Consider the following 23,206-nt stretch of genomic DNA (forward strand, 5'->3'; position numbering starts at 1 on the left):
CATTCTTCTGTAGCACCACATTTCAAAAGCTTCTATTCTCTTCTTGTCCAAACTATTTATTGTCCATGTTTCACTTCCATACAAGACTACACTCCATACAAATACTTTCAGAAACGACTTCCTGACAGTTAAATCTATAATCGATGTTAACAAATTTCTCTTCTTCAGTAATGCTTTCCTTGCCATTGCCAGTCTACGTTTTATATCCTCTCTACTTAGACCATCATCAGTTATTTTGCTTCCCAAATAGCAAAAGTCCTTTACCACTTTAACTGTCTCATTTCCTGATCTAATTTCCTCAGCATCACCCGACTTAATTCGACTATATTCCATTATCCTCGTTTTGCTTTTGTTGATGTTCATCTTATATCCTCCTTACAAGACACTGTCCATTCCATTCAACTGCTCTTCCAAGTCCTTTGCTGTCTCTGACAGAATTACAATGTCATCAGCAAACCTCAACGTTTTTATTTCTTCTCCATGGACTTTTTAATACCTAAGGGGAGATAATGGAGGTAAAAATACACTGACATGTAGACGTTCATGGGGGGACAATTAAAAAAGTCGACATAAAGTTATAAAACATAGTTGGCGATTCTTAAGAAACAAAGAAGACACTGAAGGCGCATGCACAGGTTAAAAGTTGCCACAGTATTAAAAACACTCCAGAACAGCACATTTAAAACCCACTTGGAGCACACATGACGAAGAATGTTCAAATGTGTGTGAGTTCTTAAGGGACCAACTGCAGAGGTCATAGGTCCCTAGACTTACACACTACTTAAACTAAATTATGCTAAGAACAACACACACACCCATGCCCGATGGAGAACTCGAACCCCCGGCGGGAGGGGCTGCTTAGTCAGTGACATGGCGCCTCTAACCGCGCGGCCACTCCACGCGGCCATGATGAAGAGTAAAACTGCCAGGTGGGACCTGCCGAGGGAGAGGCCGGAGAGGATGGAAAAGGAGGGGCGAGCAAGGGGCAGCAGGGGAGGGGGGTGGATGAAGAGAGTAGGGGCATCAGCAGGTACAAAAAGAAGCTGGTGGGGCAGGAGATGAAGAGGGAAGACAAGGCAGGAGGGAGTGCAGAGACACTGATGGGGAGTCCACAGCTTGTGGTCGTGCGGTAGCATTCTCGCTTCCCGCGCCCAGGTTTCCGGGTTCGATTCCCGGCAGGGTCAGGGATTTTCTCTGCCTTGTGATGACTGGGTGTTGTGTGCTGTCCTTAGATTAGTTAGGTTTAAATAGTTCTAAGTTCTAGGGGACTGATGACCATAGATGTTTAGTCCCATAGTGCTGAGAGCCATTTGAACCATTAGAACTGGTGGGGAGCACAAGAGAGGGAGGGGGAGTTGGTGGGGAAAGGCGCCCAGGAGAAACGAGGGGGAGGAGAGGGAGGCCTGAGGAGGAGGCAGGAGGAAGATGGGGTTAGAGTTGGTAGGAAGGGTAGATGTCAGGGCGAAGCTCATCATCCGGGAGGGGTAGATGGTGGAAGTTGTGTTGGGAAAGGAGATGGAGGGTGTGGAGATGGAGAGAGGGTGGGACAGAGCAGTAAAGGCACGGCAATGGGCTGGGGGTGGAGAGGAAGGGAGACACCAGGGGGTGAGGGGGATCAATCCGGCGGACACTGTATAGTGTGTGGATGTGTTCGAGGAAAAGGAAAAGGTAGTGGAAGGGGATGAGGTCGTAGAGGATGCACATGGGGGACGGAAGGCGGATGCGGAAGGCAAGGTGGAGTGCATGGGGTTCGAGGATTTGGAGGGATTTATAGAACCAGGGAGGGGCGGAAATCCAAGCTACGCTGGCATAACAGAGGATGGGGCGGATCAAGGATTTGTAGGTGTGGTGGAAGGACGCACACCCCATGTCCGGCCGGACAGGAGCTTGAGGAGGCAGAGTCTGGTGTGAGCTTTGTGTTGGATGGTAAGGAGATGGGGAGTCCAGGTGAGGGGGCGGTCGAGTGTGAGGGCAAGGTACACTCCTGGAAATTGAAATAAGAACACTGTGAATTCATTGTCCCAGGAAGGGGAAACTTTATTGACACATTCCTGGGGTCAGATACATCACATGATCACACTAACAGAACCACAGGCACATAGACACAGGCAACAGAGCATGCAAAATGTCGGCACGAGTACAGTGTATATCCACCTTTCGCAGCAATGCAGGCTGCTATTCTCCCATGGAGACGATCGTAGAGATGCTGGATGTAGTCCTGTGGAACGGCTTGCCATGCCATTTCCACCTGGCGCCTCAGTTGGACCAGCGTTCGTGCTGGACGTGCAGACCGCGTGAGACGACGCTTCATCCAGTCCCAAACATGCTCAATGGGGGACAGATCCGGAGATCTTGCTGGCCAGAGTTGTTGATTTACACCTTCTAGAGCACGTTGGGTGGCACGGGATACATGCGGACGTGCATTGTCCTGTTGGAACAGCAAGTTCCCTTGCCGGTCTAGGAATGGTAGAACGACGGGTTCGATGACGGTTTGGATGTACCATGCACTATTCAGTGTCCCCTCGACGATCACCAGTGGTGTACGGCCAGTGTAGGAGATCGCTCCCCACACCATGATGCCGGGTGTTGGCCCTGTGTGCCTCGGTCGTATGCAGTCCTGATTGTGGCGCTCACCTGCACGGCGCCAAACACGCATACGACCATCATTGGCACCAAGGCAGAAGCGACTCTCATCGCTGAAGACGACACGTCTCCATTCGTCCCTCCATTCACGCCTGTCGCGACACCACTGGAGGCGGGCTGCACGAGGTTGGGGCGTGAGCGGAAGACGGCCTAACGGTGTGCGGGACCGTAGCCCAGCTTCATGGAGACGGTTGCGAATGGTCCTCGCCGATACCCCAGGAGCAACAGTGTCCCTAATTTGCTGGGAAGTGGCGGTGCGGTCCCCTACGGCACTGCGTAGGATCCTACGGTCTTGGCGTGCATCCGTGCGTCGCTGCGGTCCGGTCTCAGGTAGACGGGCACGTGCACCTTCCGCCGACCACTGGCGACAACATCGATGTACTGTGGAGACCTCACGCCCCACGTGTTGAGCAATTCGGCGGTACGTCCACCCGGCCTCCCGCATGCCCACTATACGCCCTCGCTCAAAGTGCGTCAACTGCACATACGGTTCACGTCCACGCTGTCGCGGCATGCTACCAGTGTTAAAGACTGCGATGGAGGTCCGTATGCCACGGCAAACTGGCTGACACTGACGGCGGCGGTGCACAAATGCTGCGCAGCTAGCGCCATTCGACGGCCAACACCGCGGATCCTGGTGTGTCCGCTGTGCCGTGCGTGTGATCATTGCTTGTACAGCCCTCTCGCAGTGTGCGGAGCAAGTATGGTGAGTCTGACACACCGGTGTCAATGTGTTCTTTTTTCCATTTCCAGGAGTGTATTTGAGGCTAGGTGGATAGGAGGGCCATAAATGGTGAGGTAGAAGTCATGGAGATGGAAGGAGCAGATGGTGCGGCCTATGATGATCGCCTGGGTCTTGGAGGGGTTGACACGGAGGAACCACCGGTTGCCCGTTTGATGTCCTATCCCCCTTTAAGTCTGGACACACATGCCCGGACCGTGTCCGTGCCGAGACACGTCCGAGTATCGGCCGTCACCCGGACAACGAAATACATCATTAAAACAAACGTAGCGCAGCGGGCCCCACTTGACCGGGCCGTGCACGGGGAAAGTCAACGGGCGGGGGTGGGCCGGGCGGGATTCACCGTGTTTAATTTGTCACGTGACGGACACGGACTGACGGTAGAATTGTCTTGTGAGCTGTGCAACTGCGCAAGACTGTTCTGTGCACAAAACATGGATGTGGAATGACTAATAGAAGTTCGTAACTTTCCTGTTCTTTACGATCAGGGAAGTGAAAACTACAGGAATATCGAGTACAAAGAGTTTGTCATCAAGCTAAAAGAGGATTCTTTCAATTGTACAAGACTTTGAACTGAAGCCACTCATGAATGACGTATCAGTCCATCAATTCACTCCATCATTCTCCAATTCCTCAGCAAAATCTGTTTCAACACCATATCCTTCACCTGTGGAAAACGAGTCCAGCAGCTTTTGGAAAGGGATTCCCACAATTCGTATATAAATAACCAAAGCGATCATCCTCCAAGTTCCCCTGCATCCTCATCACCTTCAGAAACTAATTCACTGAATAGTCCTGATGTGTTTTTCTTAGGGTAGTAGAAATTTAGCTGTATTATTCACTAACTTATGTATTTATCTTTCAGTTACTAAAGTAATAAAATAAAAATGCTGTCCTTAAAATTTCATGTTTATTTGTGTTGTGTGCACTTTTCTTTAACCTACCTTAAAAAAAAAAAAAACAGCCAGTCGTTCTTTGGGTGAAACTGATACTCTCCACAAAGTGTCGTATTTTCTCAGTCTTGGTTCTAGTTTCTTTAAAAGTTCACAGAAGGGGTACTGCGTCATTCTAAAATATTCATAAAACTTAGTCTCATCATCTATGAGATGATAAAATAATGTTCGAAACTCTCCCAGTACTGGTCTTATTTTCCAGGCAATGTGGATCCACAATTTTCTTCTTCCTGTTTGCCTTCGTTCTTTTTCCCCTTCGTCTAAAGCAAGTGCTATAATTCACCATTACGAAAATTAGTGAACATGTTTTACAGCTTTCACAAACAGAAACACAGATCGCCTCGTCCGTCTCACTACAAGGAACAACGAAGACACGGACGTGCCCCGGTCATGTGTGGCCCCTGCAGAAACGGACCCGACCTTAATAAAGCCGTGTTAACGGCAAGGATGTGTTTGGTGTTTCCCAACAAGGGCAGCACACGAGAGTCAGAAACAGAGGTAAACAGTTAGCTCACCGGCGGCACCCGCAGGAACTTGTGGGCGAGCGCCTGCCCGTGGCTGAGGCCAGAATGCAGCTGCCCGTCTTCCGGCGCGGGGCACGAACCAGGGACCGCTGACCGCACCACGGCGCACAGCAGCCGCCCGTCGCGCCACGCCGCGGCCACGCTCGGAACCTCGCGGCCCGACGCCGCGCGCAGCCACGCCAGTAGCTTCCCGCGCCGCCCGTCAGATGGCCGCAGCGCTGCAACCCACAACAGCCGGCAGCCGTTACACGCAACACGTCTTCCGGTCCAGCTTCATTCTAACGCAATTAGATACTCGAGGGGTGCTGGACTCGTCTCCCCAGTAAACTTCGCTGCTCTCCTCACGCATTATTAACAAGAAGAGGATCCTCACAGTTCGAGAAATTTCTGTTTAAAACTAGCGCCGCCTCCCTGTCCCCGATCCATTAAAGAATCGAACATCTCCGCAAGGCAAGCTACACTCATGATCATAAATTAAGGATAATGCTGATACAGGGTACGAGGGGTCTGGACGCCTCCACCATCCTCCAGACCTATAAATCCCTCATCCGCCCTATCCTTTGTTACGCCCATCCAGCCTGGATCTCCGCCCCCCATACCTTTTATAAATCCCTCCAAATCCTTGAACGCCACGCTCTCGGCCTCGCCTATCGCATCCGTCTCCCCTCCCCCACGCGGATCCTGTACGGTCTCCTCCCCTTGCCCCACCTTCTCCTTTTCCTTGAAAGGATACAGATCCTGTACACCTCCCGCAAACTCGATCCTCCTCACCCGCTAGTCTCCCCAATCCTCTCCCACCCCCTCCCGCCGCCGCGCCTGTATTCCCACGTCCCACCCGGTCTCCATCAATCCACCCTCCTAACGCTCTCCCAAGGTGGCTTCCGTCAGCTCCCTCTCCCTGATGATGCCCTCCTCCCCTCCATCTTCCCCTCCTACCAACTTTGATCCTCCCACCCTCCTACTGTGTTTGCTCCTCTGGGCACCCTCCCTCCCTTATCTCCCTCTTCCCTCCCTCCAACATTTCTCCCCACTCCTCCCCTGGGCTTCCCCTCCCCTTTCCCTCTCCTCCTCCCCCCATGCCATTGGCATCCTTGTTCTCCCCTCTCTCCCACCTCACCCTCCTTCCTCTCTTGGCAGGTCCCCGGACTCGCACACTCTAAGTGGACATTCGCGCGCCGGAGATCATCGCCATCAGTGTCTCGTGTGTGCCGTTGTGTTTAGTGTTCAGTGTTCACCGTCACACTCCATCGTTCACCAGTGCCATCGACATCTTCAGTGTTTGTGCTTCGTGTCAACAGTTTGTGGTGTGGATTGTCGTCGAGTGTGAACAGCTTCATGTTTTTTTATGTTCATGTGTGTACTGTTTTTTCCCCGCCGTTTTGTTCCAACTCATGTGTCTTCTCTGTTTTTATCATTGTACTATCTTTGGCTGAAGAGCGGCGTATTGTGCTTCTGCCAGCCTACCTGTTCTACGGGTTTTAAAATCACAATAAAGAAACAAAAATGATACATGGTGAAACAACGCTCTGGTGGGCGGTTTGCGGGTTTAAATCACCTCGGGGTATGACCATGTGGTGTATTTGACCGGCAGTCGTCGCACGGTGGCGCTGGCATCAGTCCACATACGCAGAAGTGTGTTGGTGCATGTCAGAGTAAGGTGCAGCGAGTAAGTGTGCAGACGTTTTCAGACACTCCGATGGTGACTGTGTGTTGCAAATGGCTCAAAGAACACATATTGATGACGTTATGAGGGGTAGAATACGAGGGCGACTGGAGGATGCGGTTCTAGGCGCTACAGTCTGAACCCCGCGACTGCTACGGTCACAGGTTCGAATCGTGCCTCGGGCATGGATGTGTGTGGTGTCCTTAGGTTAGTTAGGTTTAAGTAGTTCTAAGTTCTAGGGGACTGATGTCCTTAGAAGTTAAGTCCCATAGTGCTCAGAGCCATTTGAACCATTTGACTGGAGGATGGTCAAACACAGCAGGTCATAACACGGGCCTTCCGTGTTCCACGAAGTGTTAACTCAAGATTATGAGTACGATTCCAGCAGACAGGAAACGTATCCAGGCGCTACAGTACTGGACATTCACAGTTTACAATACCACAAGAAGATCGATATCTTACCATCAGTGCCCGCAGATGGCCACAGAGTACTGCAGGTAGCCTAGCTCGGGACCTTACCGCAGCCACTGGAAGAGTTGTCTCCAGGCACGCAGTCTACAGACGACTGAACAGACACGATTTATTCGCCTGGAGACCTGCAAGGTGCATTCCACTGACCCCTGGTCACAGGAGAGCCTGTAAAGCCTTGTGTCAAGAACACAGTACGTGGTCAATGGAACAGTGGTCCCAGGTTATGTTCCAGGTATAGTCCGAACAGTGATTCTCTCCAGGTTTTCATCTGGCGTGAACCAGGAACCAGATACCAACCCCATAATGTCCTTGAGAGGGACCTGTATGGAGCTCGTGGTTTGATGGTGTGGGGTGGGATTATGATTGGTGCACGTACACCCCTGCATGTCTTTGACAGAGTAACTGTTACAGGTCAGGTGTATTGGGACGTCATTTTGCACCAGTATGTCTGCCTTTTCAGGGGTGCAGTGGGTCCCACCTTCCTCCTGATGGATGATAACGCACGGCCCCACCGAACCGCCATCGTGGAGGAGTACCTTGAAACAGAAGATATCAGGCGAATGGAGTGGCCTGCCTGTTGTCCAGACCTAAACCCCATCGAGCACATCTGGGATGCTCTCGGTCGACGTATCGCTGCACATCTTCAAACCCCTACGACACTTCAGGAGCTCCGGCAGGCACTGGTGCAAGAATGGGAGGCTATACCCCAGCAGCTGCTCGACCACGTGATCCAGAGTATGCCAACACGTTGTGCGGCCTGTGTACGTGTGCACGGTGATCATATCCCATATTGATGTCGGGGTACATGCGCAGGAAACAGTGGCGTTTTGTTGCACATTCTCAACTTACTACCAGTACTGTGGACGTATAGATCTGTGTCATGTGTGTTCCCTATGTGCCTATGCTATTAGCGCCAGTTTTGTGTAGTGCCACGTTGTGTGGCACCACATTCTGCAATTATCCTTAATTTATGAGCATCTCTACATCGAAATCTATATTTTGCAAACAAATGTGAGGCGCATGGCAGAGGATACCAATTATTATGGTTTCTTTACGTTCCAGTCGTATCTGGAGCGCAGGAAGAATGATTGTTTGAATGCATCTGTGATTGCAGTTTTAGAATAATAAACTCTCCATGATTCTTATGTTAGAGACACGTATGGGATTGTAGCAAATTACTAGAGTAATCTTAAAGCCGTTTCTTGAAACTTTGTTAACAGACTTTCTCGGGGTATTTCCAGAATGAGATCTTCACTCTGCACCGGAGTGTGCGCTGATATGGAACTACCTGGCAGATTAAAACTGTGTGCCGGACCGAGACTCGAACTCGGGACCTTTGCCTTTTGCGGGAAAGTGCTTTATCACCTGAGCTACCCAATGAGTAGGTGGTGAGACACTGGCAGAATTGAAGCTGTGTGGACGAGTCGTGAGTCGTGCTTGGGTAGCTCAGTTGACAGCCGGCACGGTAGCTCAGCGCCGGCACGCGAGCTCAGCGTGTTCGGACAGAGGGTTAGGTGCCATCGGTAATAAGAAAACTGAGTTAATGGATCAACAACGAACTGAAACGGGTGTCTTACAACGTCCGCCCCGGTCAGATGCAACAAACGAAAACGAACAAAATGAAATTAAAAACAGAAAGCGTGTTTTGAAATGATAATTAAATGGACACCTTAGCTGCAAACAGGCGTTAATGTACTTCATTGGGGACATGTTAAAAATGTGTACCCCGACCGGGACTCGAACCCGGGATCTCCTGCTTACGTGGCAGACGCTCTAACCATCTGAGCCACCGCGGGCACAGAGGATAGTGCGTCTGCAGGGACTTATCCCTTGCACGCTCCCCGTGAGATCCACATTCCCAACATGTCCACACCACTACATTCGTTGTGTGCCTAATAAATGTTTGCCCATCATACTCATTACTCGTGGCAGATTAATCTACCAAGTCCCGTACGAGTTCGGGCATAGCGTGTGCGTTCGCACAAGAAGGTCAATGGCCGGGAAGCCATATTTTAACTATACAGGGTGTTACAAAAAGGTACGGCCAAACTTTCAGGAAACATTCCTCACACACAAATAAAGAAAATATGTTATGTGGACATGTGTCCGGAAACGCTTAATTTCCATGTTAGAGGTCATTTTAGTTTCGTCAGTATGTACTGTACTTCCTCGATTCACCGCCAGTTGGCCCAATTGAAGGAAGGTAATCTTGACTTCGGCGCTTGTGTTGACATGCGACTCATTGCTCTACAGTACTAGCATCAAGCACATCAGTACGTAGCATCAACAGGTTAGTGTTCATCACGAACGTGGTTTTGCAGTCAGTGCAATGTTTACAAATGCGGAGTTGCTAGATGCCCATTTGATGTATGGATTAGCACGGGGCAATAGCCGTGGCGCGGTACGTTTGTATCGAGACAGATTTCCAGAACGAAGGTGTCCCGACAGGAAGACGTTCGAAGCAATTGATCGGCGTCTTAGGGAGCACGGAACATTCCAGCCTATGACTCGCGACTAGGGAAGACCTAGAACGACGAGGACACCTGCAATGGACGAGGCAATTCTTCGTGCAGTTGACGATAACCCTAATGTCAGCGTCAGAGAAGTTGCTGCTGTACAAGGTAACGTTGACCACGTCAGTGTATGGAGAGTGCTACGGGAGAACCAGTTGTTTCCGTACCACGTTCGTGATGAACACTAACCTGTTGATGCTACGTACTAGCCGGCCGAAGTGGCCACGCGGTTCTGGCGCTGCAGTCTGGAACCGCGAGACCGCTACGGTCGCAGGTTCGAATCCTGCCTCGGACATGGATGTGTGTGATGTTCTTAGGTTAGTTAGGTTTAACTAGTTCTAAGTTCTAGGGGACTAATGACCTCAGCAGTTGAGTCCCATAGGGCTCAGAGCCATTTGAACCATTTGCTACGTACTGATGTGCTTGATGCTAGTACTGTAGAGCAATCAGTCGCATGTTAACACAAGCACCGAAGTCAGTATTACTTTCCATCAATTGGGCCAACTGGCGGTGAATCGAGTAAGTACAGTACATACTGACGAAACTAAAATGAGCTCTAATATGGAAATTAAGCGTTTCCGGACACATGTCCACATAACATATTTTCTTTATTTGTGTGTGAGGAATGTTTCCTGAAAGTTTGGCCGTACCATTTGTAAGACCCTGTATATGACGGTAGTATCTGTTCCCGAAATTGACCTTCTTGTGCGAACGCACACGCTATGCCCGAACTCGTACGGGACGGTAGATTAATCTGCCACGAGTAATGAGTATGATCGGCAAACATCTATTAGGCGCACTACGAATGTAGTGGTGTGGACATGTTGGGAATGTGGATCTCACGGGGAGCGTGCAAGGGGTAAGTCCCTGCAGACGCACTATCCTCTGTGCCCGCGGTGGCTCAGATGGATAGAGCGTCTGCCATGTAAGCAGGAGATCCCGGGTTCGAGTCCCGGTCGGGGCACAAATTTTCAACATGTCCCCAATGAAGTACATCAACGCCTGTTTGCAGCTAGGGTGTCCATTTAATTATCATTTAATTTCTAGCAAAGCTGCATGGTCATCCACGGTAACTAAACGGGTGTCTTGCGGCGTCCGCCCCGAGCAGATACAACGAACGAAAACGAACAAAACGAGATTAAAAAAAAAAAAACGAAGTTGGTGGAGCACTTGACCGCGAAAGGCAAAAGTCCCGAGTTCGAGTCTCGGTCCGGCACACGGTTTTAGTCTGCCAGGAAGTTTCATATCAGCGCACACTCCGGTGCAGAGTGAAAATCTCATTCTGCAAACATCCCCCAGGCTGTGGCTATGCCATGACTCCGCAGTATCTTTTTTTTCCAAGAGTGCTAGTTCTGCAAGGTTCGCAGAAGAGCTTCTGTGAAGTTTGGAAAGTAGGAGACGAGGTATAGGCAGAAATAAAGCTGTGGGGACGGGTCGTGAGTCGTGCTTGGGTAGCTCAGTTGGTAGAGCACTTGTCCATGAAAGGAAAACAGTTAATCTGCCAGGAGGTTTCTTTCACAGGGTAGTTTACGTCGATCTTCCATTTCAGTTCTTCAGTATCTTTGTGCCACTCTCCCACGGATTAAACAAACCAGGGACCATTTGTGCTGCCCTTCTCTGTATCTGTTCAATATCCCCTGTTACTCCTATCTGGTATGGGTCCCACACACTTGAACAACAGTCTAGAACCAATTGCATGTGTGATTTGTAAGCAATCTCCTTTATAGACTGATTGCACTTCCAATATTCTTCCAATAAACCGAACTCTGCCACCTTCTTTACCAACGACTGAAGCTATGTGATCATCCCATTTTATATCCCTATGAAGTGTTACACTCAAATATTTGTATGAGTTGGCCTATTCTAACAGTGATTCACTACGCAAAATTTTACAGTTCTGAACAGGGCCGCCTTTAACCTACTAGAGGCCCTGGACATTAGGATAATGGAGCTCCTATGACCTTGACAGAGCACTATTTTGTTATAATAGACAAAGAAAGTACATAAGTTAGGTTGTAGAATTTTTTTATTTCTTTAGTCACATTAAACGGATAGATAACATAATATAATCCACAAATATAACTCTTTTAGTATTCACAGGTTATTGCTTAAAAACCTATTTTTTTTTGCTATTTACAAATGAATTCATAAAACTGTCGACATGACCAGAAAGGATTCAGGATTCACACTCATAGCAGTGGAAGCTGAAAAACATAACAAAATATTTTTTTTTACGTGTGAAATTTCATCATTTCTTCGCTTACTACTGGCTGCATTTGTTGCTATAGGCACACTTTTCTTCAAATTTCACATGTAAAATACCCAGATAAAATTTTTAACGAACAAACCGATTTAGAACATAAAAACTATTTTGATAATTTTATTGGAATTATTGACCACGGACGATTTCATAAAACGAACACCAATATACAGTTGCAATGATTTTACTATCACACAAGTCCATTGGTATATAAAAACAAATCTGTAACCATGTAACATCGCTGACATAACTCGAAGCTGTCAAACATACAAAATGTTAACAAGATCTTAACGATACTGGCCAACAAAGAAAAATTCCATTGCGGAAACATTACTTAGAGAGTAATTTATAATATCGCCTGTGCCTTGCCAAAAAAAAAAAAAAAAAAAAAAAAAAAAACGCACCAAGTAAGATATCTCACAGCAAGAGCGTCAACGACGTAATATGGAATTAAGTCTTACGCTAAGCATACAAAATAATTATTTATCACAAAAAATCGCAGATATATGATCTAAATACCGTACTATATGTTGCAGAGTGCTTGAAAATGGCCCTTGAGCCGAAATAGCCCTATAGCCAATGAAAATAAAGTCACAATAATAACAACTGTTACACAAAGCAGCGTTTTGGCTTAATGTACACATAATGTCCTTACAAGACATATATAAAACTGGAGACCCAGAAGAATTTAAAATATTAAAAATCTATGTTGATTGAAGAGGTATCCTTCTAGATTTGAGACGACTAAATCGGTAATCACTTCTTCAAAATCTATATTTTTGAGCATATCACATTCTATGGACATCAGCGACAACTGGTTAATCTCCCTTGAAGCATTATACTTCTTAATTAATTTTTTATTCTTTTCAATTTGGAGAAGGGGCGTTCCGTACAGCATTTGGTTACCATCATTCTTAAAAAGATTCTCAATGCGATTTATACACTTAGAAATATCTTCAATTTTGTTTTGTTTCAAATAGTATATTTCCAATATACTATTAGTTCCCCCATTTTTAATACGAAAAGTTTTCAAGTATTCTGTTAAATGCAGACATTCCGTTTGTAACTCTTGCTCATCAACGCCACCATAATAAATTTCAACAAATTCTTCGCAATTTTGTCTCAGCTCTATGGAATTCAGAGTTTCCAAGCGAAAAAATAAATCAAAACGTTGACTAATGTTCTCATACGAACTTAATTGCTGTTTTAGATGAATTAACCTGCAGGACGGGACAGATAGAATTAATTGCGGAAAGGGGGCCAAAATAAGGCGCTGTCAATTACACTCGAACAAACAACTTTATTATTTCATCAAAGATTACAAGAACCCAAAAGAAATTTTTTAAACCCACGGGTTTAATCTTTGGGACTTAATTACCAGCTGAAAGCCACTTTAATTTTTAAAGGGGTTGAAGGCCAGTAACTTAAAAGGCAAGCATAATCAGAAATTTAAAAGGCAAGGCTTATCTTAACACAGTCCTTTAGTTAGGCTGAAGTAAACAAATTATATTCAAATCGGCTGGAGGCCGAACACTTCAAAGCTCCAAAACATTAATAATTTTTTTTAAATACCAAAGTCCTTACACGAAACAGTTCTTTAACTTAGGCTGAAAGCCTTAAGAACAAACAACTGAAAGTCAAACCGGATGAAGACCAAAGACTTAAAAATTCAATAGGTTGAAGTAAACAAGTTAAATTCAAATTGGCTGAAGGCCGAAGACTTAAAAATTAAAAAAAATTTTTTTAATGCCAAAGGACTTACATGAAACAGTACTTTAAACTAGGCCAAAGGCTTTAAGAGTTGTTATGGCCAGAAGCCATACAAGTACCAACAACAAGAACACATTAAAAAACATAAGGCAGCACACCCAAGGGAGCACAGATGTTCGAGGGTCACCTGTAATTCAAACACTACCGCTCGCTTAGGTGAGACAGGCAGTCGGGCCAACCATTCACGATCCGACGACAACCCAACCGACCGACAGTCAGTGGATCCACCGACAACATAACTTCCACTTCACCCGACCAGGACACAACAGGGAGTTCAACGGAACATCGCAGCAGATATTGGCGCCTACAACCAATAATACGAGGTGCATTCAAGTTCTAAGGCCTCCGATTTTTTTCTAATTAACTACTCACCCGAAATCGATGAAACTGGCGATACTTCTCGATGTAATCGCCCTGAAGATGTACACATTTTTCACAACGCTCACGCCATGATTCCATGGCAGCGGCGAAGGCTTCTTTAGGAGTCTGTTTTGACCACTGGAAAATCGCTGAGGCAATAGCAGCACGGCTGGTGAATGTCCGGCCACGGAGAGTGTCTTTCATTGTTGGAAAAAGCCAAAAGTCACTAGGAGCCAGGTCAGGTGAGTAGGGAGCATGAGGAATCACTTCAAAGTTGTTGTCACGAAGAAACTGTTGCGTAACGTTAGCTCGATGTGCGGGTGAGTTGTCTCGGTGAAACAGCACACGTGCAGCCCTTCCCGGACGTTTTTGTTGCAGTGCAGGAAGGAATTTGTACTTCAAAACATTTTCGTAGGATGCACCTGTTACCGTAGTGCCCTTTGCAACGCAATGGGTAAGGATTACGTCCTCGCTGTCCCAGAACATGGACACCATCATTTTTTCAGCACTGGTGGTTACCCGAAATTTTTTTGGTGGTGGTGAATCTGTGTGCTTCCATTGAGCTGACTGGCGCTTTGTTTCTGGATTGAAAAATGGCATCCACGTCTCATCCATTGTCGCAACCGACGAAAAGAAAGTCCTATTCGTGCTGCCGTTGCGCGTCAGCATTGCTCGGCAACATGCCACACGGGCAGCCGTGTGGTCGTCCGTCAGCATTCGTGGCACCCACCTGGATAACAGTTTTCGAATTTTCAGGTCGTCATGCAGGATTGTGTGCACAGAACCCGCAGAAATGCCAACTCTGGAGGCGATCTGTTCAACAGTCATTCGGCGATCCCCCAAAACAATTCTCTCCACTTTCTCGATCATGTCGTCAGACCGGCTTGTGCGACCCTGAGGTTGTTTTGGTTTGTTGTCACACGATGTTCTGCCTTCATTAAACTGTCGCACCAACGAACGCACTTTCGACACATCCATAACTCCGTCACCACATGTCTCCTTCAACTGTCGATGAATTTCAATTGATTTCACACCACGCAAATTCAGAAAACGAATGATTGCACGCTGTTCAAGTGAGGAAAACGTCGCCATTTTAAGTATTTAAAACAGTTCTCATTCTCACCGCTGGCGGTAAAATTCCATCTGCCGTACGGTGCTGCCATCTCTGGGACGTATTGACAATGAACGCGGCCTCATTTTAAAACAATGCGCATATTTCTATCTCTTTCCAGTCCGCAGAAAAAAAAATCGGAGGCCTTGGAACTTGAATGCACCTCGTACATGGAGCTGCCAAACTACACACCGTGCTGGACAGCAACAACACGATGGGGAAACTATACTGCCTCAAATTACGTGAACGGCCAGGGCAGGTAACCGGATCGTTAACGGCCACAAGGCAAAAGATTCCGCTGGTGCACTTCAATTCAAATAACCAAATACAGCGAAACTCCACCGGAGGGTGGCTAGAATTTTCCAACTTGAAAACCACGTTGTTGCTCGCGGGAATGTCCCAACAGCCGACAACAAACTCCAAACGACACAATGTGAACAGTCTTGACTTGCTGCTAGGTGAAATCGAAAATAAACTTTCGTGTACAGGGTTGGTGAGCCATAGATCTCGTAGCAATGGGAGCAGCACCACACACTGCGACACCGTGTAGAGACCACCAGTGGCCCCGGGCAAACTACGCCCCGCCTAGAATTCCTCGCTGCTCCACTCCAACCGACCGACTGGTCGCTCACCACCCAGCCACAGCTGCCACCCACGGAAGGAGAGGATGGCAGCATAATCACAATAACCGCGAGAGACTAAAAACAGAATCGCAATGAAGGTTTAATCCAGTGCATAGCATGAGCCAGCCGCAGCTCAGGTTTCTACTTTGAATTTCTCTTTTCCATTCAATTGGATTAACGGTGCAGAGCCATAGAAAAGAACTCTGGTCTGTGCTTCTACGTTTTGTTCTTTGAGATAGGTCCGTCGTAATCAGATTGCAGGTTTCTTTCTTTGGCGGACGACTCGCAGTCATCAAATTTATCCCAGAGGTTAATGATAAAATCGTCAAGTGAAGCGAACAAACTAGTTGCAACATGCAGTGTTATTGTTTCTTTCTAAGGATAATTACTTGTTTTGTCTCTTCTTTCCAATACAGAGCTCCAAATTTCCATTAGTATAATAAATTCTAGCTTTCCTTTTTTTCTGGGTAGTCTCTAGTTTCTCTTACCTGTTCTGTATCTTTTCCGATGGACATCGAAGTTTCTATAATTTGTTTATGACCTTCATGCACGAAATTTATTGCATCAGCTTGGGGTGACCATCGGGTTTGTGAAAGACTTTTAGCAACATTTTTGGACCTAATTGTTCTGTCAATATGTTCCATCGCTGGACAGAGTTCGACAAAAAATTGTTCAATTTCCGAACCATTTCAAAAAACTTTGTTGCCTCTCATACACACCCAGGAGCTGGGACACCTAGCAAGTTTAGTGAATCTCCTGCACATGGTACAAGAGTGGAAAATCCAAATTTCTCCTTGATTCCTGCTTGTTCACGTTTCCGACTTTGATAATTGTCGGATTGTAGCCTATCGCGATTGCGGTTTACCGTATCGCGACATTCCTGCTCGCGTTGGTCGAGGTCCAATGACTGTTAGCAGAATATGGAATCGGTGGGTTCAGCAGGATAAAACGGAACGCTGTACTGGATCCCAACGACCTCGTATCGCTAGCAGTCGAGATGACAGCCATCTTATCCGCATGAGTGTAACGGATCGTGCAGCCACGTCTCGATCCCTGAGTCAACAGATGGGGACATTTACAAGACAACAACCATGTGCACGAACAGTTCGACGACGTTTGCACATCCCACCCAACAAAGAAAACTATGAACAAGAGTTACAAACAATACAACTCCTATCCACAAACAATGGTTACAATACCCATAAAATACAAAGACTCAATCAAGACATAAAAGCACAACTAAAGTAATATGAAAACAAAAAGAACACAAACACCAAAGATCCCCATTAACACTGCTGCACACTTGGAAACACAGAACAGTAACACTCATGATATGACTAACCGAAATAAATGCTATACGCTAACATATGTAACATATAAACGCAAGTCACTACACAGGATAGCAATTATATTAAAAAAAGATGAACTGCACATTGCTTACAGAACAAGAAAGACACTTCAGTCAGATTTACAAACCACAACAGATAAACCAGATAAATACTAAAGAACAGGTATGTACCAGTTAGAATGCAAAGAACGTGAATCAGTTTATCTGTGTATGACAGGCGGGAATTTCAAAACTAGCTGTAAAGAACATATAAGAAGTCAGAAGTATGAAAACAGTCATTCTACGTTTTCTGAATATTTGATAAACATATACATGAATCATCCAACATGGAGTAAGACATGAAAATTAGTATAGTGTACAATCACAAAAAAACTCCTGCTATTACAAGAAAATATTCACATTCAAATAGCCCGTGCAATGAAAAGGAAAGTAATTAATGACCAAATCAATATAAGCAACATCTCCCTGATCATGTTGGCCAAGAATATAAAAACAAACAGAAATCGGAAACACAGCCACAGTAAATAATTAATTACTCTTCTTCTCTCCCCTTCTTCCTCGTTCTCTCTCTCTCTCTCTCTCTCTTTCCCTCTCTCACTCTGTATGCTTCTCTCTCTCTCTCTCTCTCTCTCTCTCTCTCTCACACACACACACACACACACACACACACAAATATCCACTTATTTAAAAAAAAAACGTTCTCACAAGGAACGAGAAACAACAAAATCAAAATAAACACACAAAATAAATGAAAAATATGAAATCACACACAACACAAACTAAAGACAAAAGATAAACACAGTGACAGTTGGCAACACTGGACTCTGTAAACACACACATTTTGATAACAAAATGAAATGTAAAAATTATGTGTCATCATAAATGCGGGTGGAAAAACGACAGAACTTGGCCGAATGAACACTTTTCCAGGACCACACACATGGACTAACAACACTGGTAATCGTAAGTAACACGATAATTTAACATTATGGAATTTCTGTTACAAAAGTTGTTTCTAATGTGAAATGTGGTGTCACCGCCAGACACCACACTTGCTAGGTGGTAGCTTTTAAATCGGCCGCGGTCCGTTAGTATACGTCGGACCCGCGTGTCGCCACTATCAGTGATTGCAGACCGAGCGCCGCCACACGGCAGGTCTAGAGAGACTTCCTAGCACACGCCCCAGTTGTACAGCCGACTTTGCTAGCGATGGTTCACTGACAGAATTACGCTCTCATTTGCCGAGACGATAGTTAGCACAGCCTTCAGCTACGTCATTTGCTACGACCTAGCAAGGCGCCATTACCAGTTACTATTGATGCTGTAAAACATGTACCGTCAAGAGCGACGTTCACCATTTATGGATTAAAGTTAAGTATTCCAACAGCTACGTCCTTTTTTGCTAATCTCATTTCCTTGACCTGTTCCAGACCTCACGCCAGCCTGCGTGAGCTAAAACGCGTGCCTTTCGGCTTCCTCTCACACCGGGTTGGCTCTCTTGCCAATCCACAACGTGAAAAACAAGAGAAAAATATGACAACATGTAACACAGTAACATATTGAAGTATTACATAACACATTTATTATATTTACAAAAAGGAACATGTATTACAGGCCACTGAAGATGCTTCATAAATAAAAGAAGCGAAACACGTATGGCAAGAAGCAAATTACCTGTCTTCTAGTTGGATAGACAGAATACACCTCTAAGAATTTTGAGGTAAATAAGGAACAACGGAGAACGAAAAAATGACGATTAGGACTGAGTTTCTCCAAATGAAAAGAGATGTTTCAGAATGTGGGCCTGCCGCCTTTAACGCGGTGCAGAGCACTGGCTTATAGGCAACACACACAGCATCCAAATGCCACAGCGTGGCAATGCCCTCACGCCTCACGCCTCCCATTGTTCTGGGTAGCATGAGCGAACATTTTTTTCCCTGACAAAATTTCTTCCCCAATACCTGATGCGTCATTACAGAGAAACTTTGTGGCACCCACATTTTTACATGTGGTACCTCGATATGTCTGTACTTCACTGTCGTTTTTTTCTATGCATTGAACCACCTTCCTGCAAATGTGTCACAAACTGTAGGACCGAGCGACGTGACCCAGTGGTTAGCACAGTGGATTCGCATTCTGGAGGTCGACTTTTCAAACCTGCATCAGCCATCCTGATTTACGTTTCCCTTGATTTCCCTAAATTGCTGGAGCCAAATGACAGGATGGTTCCTTTGGAAGGTCATGGCCGGCTTCCTTCCCCATCCTTCCCTAATCTGATGGGACCAATGACCTCTCTGTTCGGTCCCCTGCCTCCAAATCAACCAACCAAACTTTAGGAGATGACGTTTTCTGCACGGACATAAATGCACTTGTGTGGACTATGCCTGTCAGTATACAGGGTGTCCCAGCTATCTTGCCCACCCAAAATATCTCTGGAACAATAAAAGCTATTGGAAAACGACTTTCTCCGGTATCAATATAGGGCTGGGGCCCATGAATGTACATATTTAGAAATATTCTAAAACGAAAGCATATGTGTTTTTTAACACAAACATATGTTTTTTTTTAAATGGACCTCCTATATTTTTTCTTCAGCAATCCATAGCATGACGAAGCACATACACAATGGCGTCGATTGTATCGCAATATTCCCATTACATCCCGAGATATTAAGACGCGAAGTTGACACTTGAAACACCCGACATGCGCTGCTAGCGCACGTCCTGAGGCTCAGGCGTGAACCCCATGCTGCCCGTAATCGCGACGTGATTGACATGCGTAATCACACTTCCATACTTATCAAGAGGTCCGAAACGAATAATACGGTCTGCTGCCATCCTGCATTAACGTCATACATTCCAGCAGGTATTTATCCCATAGGCTAGGGGTGGTGCGGTTCTGTAACATATCTGTGTACCGCAACGTTAGTCACAAAGATAACTTCGCTTATCGTTAATCCGTTACTAAAAAGGCAATGCCATTCAACGTTAAAACTTTACTTTACTGTAGATCTAGCGCAAGTGACAGTTAATCATTCACTCGTAATAGTAATGGTTTTAGTGAAACGAGCAAGTGGACTAAAAGTTTTACCGTTGTTTCGGACCTCTTGATAAGTATGGAAGTGTGATTACACATGTCAATCACATCGCGATTACGGACAGCATGGGGTTCACGCCCCATGAGCCTCATGACGTGCGCTAGCAGCGCATGTCGGGTGTTTCAAGCGTCAAATTCGCGTCTCAATATCTCGGGATGTAATGGGAATATTGCGATGCAATCAACGCCATTGTGTATGTGCTTTGTCATGCTATGGATTGCTGAAGAAAAAATATAGGAGGTCCGTTTAAAAAAAAAAACATAAGTTTGTGTTAAAAAACACATGCGCTTTCGTTTTAGAATGTTTCCAAATATGTACATTCATGGGCCCCAGCCCTACATTGATACCGGTGAAAGTCATTTTCCAATAGCTGTTATTGTTCCAGAGATATTTTGGGTGGACAAGACAGCTGGGACACCCTGTATACAGCATCCATGCGTCCGTGCAACCACACATCAACACCTGATCTGCTGCCAGTGAATATACACCGAAGAGCCAAAGAAACTGGTACCCCTGTCTAATATCGTGTAGGGTCCCTGTAAGGATACACAAGTGCTGCAAGATGACGTGGCGTGGAGTCGACTAACGTCTGGTTTAGTGCTGGAGGGAACAGACAGCATGAATCCTGCAGGGCTGGGTGGAGATCCCTTCTGAACAGCACATTGCAAGTCGTCCCAGATATGCTCAATAATGTTCATGTGGTGGCCAGCGGAGGTGTTTAAACTCAGAACAGTGTTCCTGGAGCCATTCTATAGCAATTCTGGACGTGTGGGTTGTCGCATTGTCCTGCTGCAATTACCCTAGCCCGTCTGAAAGCACAATGGACATGAATGGATTCAGGTGACCAGACAGGATGCTTACGTTATGTGTCACCTGCCAGAGTCGTATCTAGACGTATCATGGGTCCCATATCACTTCAACTTCACCCGCCCCACACCCTTAAAGGGCCTCCACCAGTTTGAACAGACCACTGCTGAAACGTAGGTCCAGAGATTCATGAGGTTTTCTCCACTCCCGTACACGTTCCACAGTTTGATGCAATTTGAAACAAGACTCGTTCGAGCAGGAAACATGTTTCCAGTCATCAACAGTCCACTGTAGGTGTTGATGGGCCTTGGCAAAAGCTTCTTTTCAAGCAATGATCAAGGATATAAAAGTGGGCCTTCGGCTCCGAAAGCCCACATCGATGATCTTTCGTTGAGTGGTTTGCAAGCTGACACTTGTTGACGGCCCAGCTTTGTAATCTGCAGCAGTTTGCGAAAGGGTTGCACTTATGTCAGGTTGAACGATTCTCTTCAGTCATCGTTGGTCCCGTTCTTTGAGGATCTTTTTCCGGTCGCAGCGATGTCAGAGATTTGATGTTTTACTGGATTCCTGATATTCACAGTATACTCGTGAAATGGTCGTACGGGAAAATCCCCACTTCATCGCCACGTCGGAGATGCTGTGTCCCATCGCTCGTGCGTCGACTATAACGCAACGTTCAAACTGACCTAAATCTTGATAACCTGCCATTGTAGCAGCAGTAACCGATCTAACAACTGTGCCAGACGCTTGTTGTCTTATACAAACGTTGCCGACTGCAGTGCTGTATTCCACCTGTTTACATATGTCTGTATTTGAATATGCATGTCCATACCAGTTTCTTTTGTGCTCCAGTGTAAACGTTAATGGCTTGTTCTTGTCCCGTGTACCTCGAGGTACTACCGAGCCTGAAATCGTACGACTTGTAATAGCTGGAATTATTAGTCTGAAATGACATGATTACTGATGTAGCAAATATCTGCACATACACGCATACATTTTGTATTCACACAGTCCAGTCACATCAATGCTACTAACGCCTACGTTCAGCGTCAATATGTAGTAACCACTCAAAGATGGCAGATGGCAGCACAAGCGGTGGAGGGCATTTAAAGTATGCCAGAGGGATGCAGAAAAAAAGTGCAGTCTTTGTCGTAATTCAGGAACAGAGTGATTTATCTAACATCCAAAAGGGCATAACAATTCTCTTTCGCTCCAAGGGTGGAAGCATTTCTGAAATGGCTAAGCTTTTAAGCTGTTTGCGTCCCACTGTGGTTAAACTATACTGCGTTTGGCAAAATGACGCAGTCTAAAACTGGCGCCAGATGCAACTGTGGTGCAGCATGGGCCGTAGATCGGAGGGGTAAACGATGACTGTCGGGATATGTATGGACGAACTGCCATGCAACTGTTGGGTTACTGACCGCCCAGATGAACCAAGGGGCTACCAACCCAACAGCGTCGCCCCAGTGACCGTTCAGTGCATGATGCCGTATATGGGCCTCTGTTGCAAGCGCCTGGTTCATGCACCCATACTGACAGCTCTTCATTGGTGACAAAGGCTGAAATTAGCACGCCAATAGCGCAACTGCACATACACGGAGCAGCCTTTTAAATGAATCACGATTTATACTCCATTGGACAGACACCTGCTGGTTTGTGCAACATGAAATATATGAAAGCAATAATTTCCATCAATCACTGGAAGCGTCCAGGCCAGAGGAGGGAGAGTTATGCGCTGTGGAATGTTTTCGTGCCACTGTGTGGGTGATGACGTCATCCTGGAAGACACAGTGGCTCAACAGAAGTGTGCAGCACTCCAAGTTGGGTGGTTGGGAGTGTGGATACCAAAATTTTCAGATGGTCTGTATAACCAGTTATGTTGGGATTGTGGCAACCCCTTCAGCATCAACCACAACCTGAAGATGGCGCATTGGTGCCAAAACTGGTAGCTACGAAATAAATAAAATCATAAGGACGGCTATAAGAGTTTCATCTTCTCACAGTGGTAAATGGGCACCATCCACAAGACCTCCTGTCAAAAGGATAGACTTCAGACATTAGTCGAGTCCATGCCTCTGTGTGGTCACAGAGACCCTGCTCGATATTAGACAGGTGTACCAGTTTCTTTGGCTTTTAGTGTATACGAGTGCATGGTGCAACTGACCACCCAGATGAAGCGAGGGGCTACTAGGAGTGTCTCTTCAATGACTGTTCAGAAAACACTGACGCATATGGGTCTCCGCAGTAGGCACCTCATTCACGCACCTGTAGTAACTGCTGTTCATTGGCTACAATGGCTGGAACTTGCATGCCAATACCTC

General features: G+C 46.3%; 2 non-coding genes across 2 annotated transcripts; one reads left to right on the forward strand and one right to left on the reverse strand.

Moving 5' to 3' along the window:
• Positions 1-8,718: 8,718 nt before the first annotated feature.
• Trnat-cgu (transfer RNA threonine (anticodon CGU)) lies at positions 8,719-8,793 on the reverse strand. The gene has a single exon. It is a non-coding gene; the product is annotated as a tRNA-Thr (tRNA).
• A 1,605-nt stretch (positions 8,794-10,398) lies between these two features.
• On the forward strand, positions 10,399-10,473 carry Trnat-ugu (transfer RNA threonine (anticodon UGU)). Its single transcript has one exon. It is a non-coding gene; the product is annotated as a tRNA-Thr (tRNA).
• Positions 10,474-23,206: the final 12,733 nt, after the last annotated feature.

The sequence above is a fragment of the Schistocerca cancellata genome, chromosome 12 (assembly GCF_023864275.1).
Source record: "Schistocerca cancellata isolate TAMUIC-IGC-003103 chromosome 12, iqSchCanc2.1, whole genome shotgun sequence".
Classification (NCBI taxonomy): Eukaryota; Metazoa; Arthropoda; class Insecta; order Orthoptera; family Acrididae; genus Schistocerca; species Schistocerca cancellata.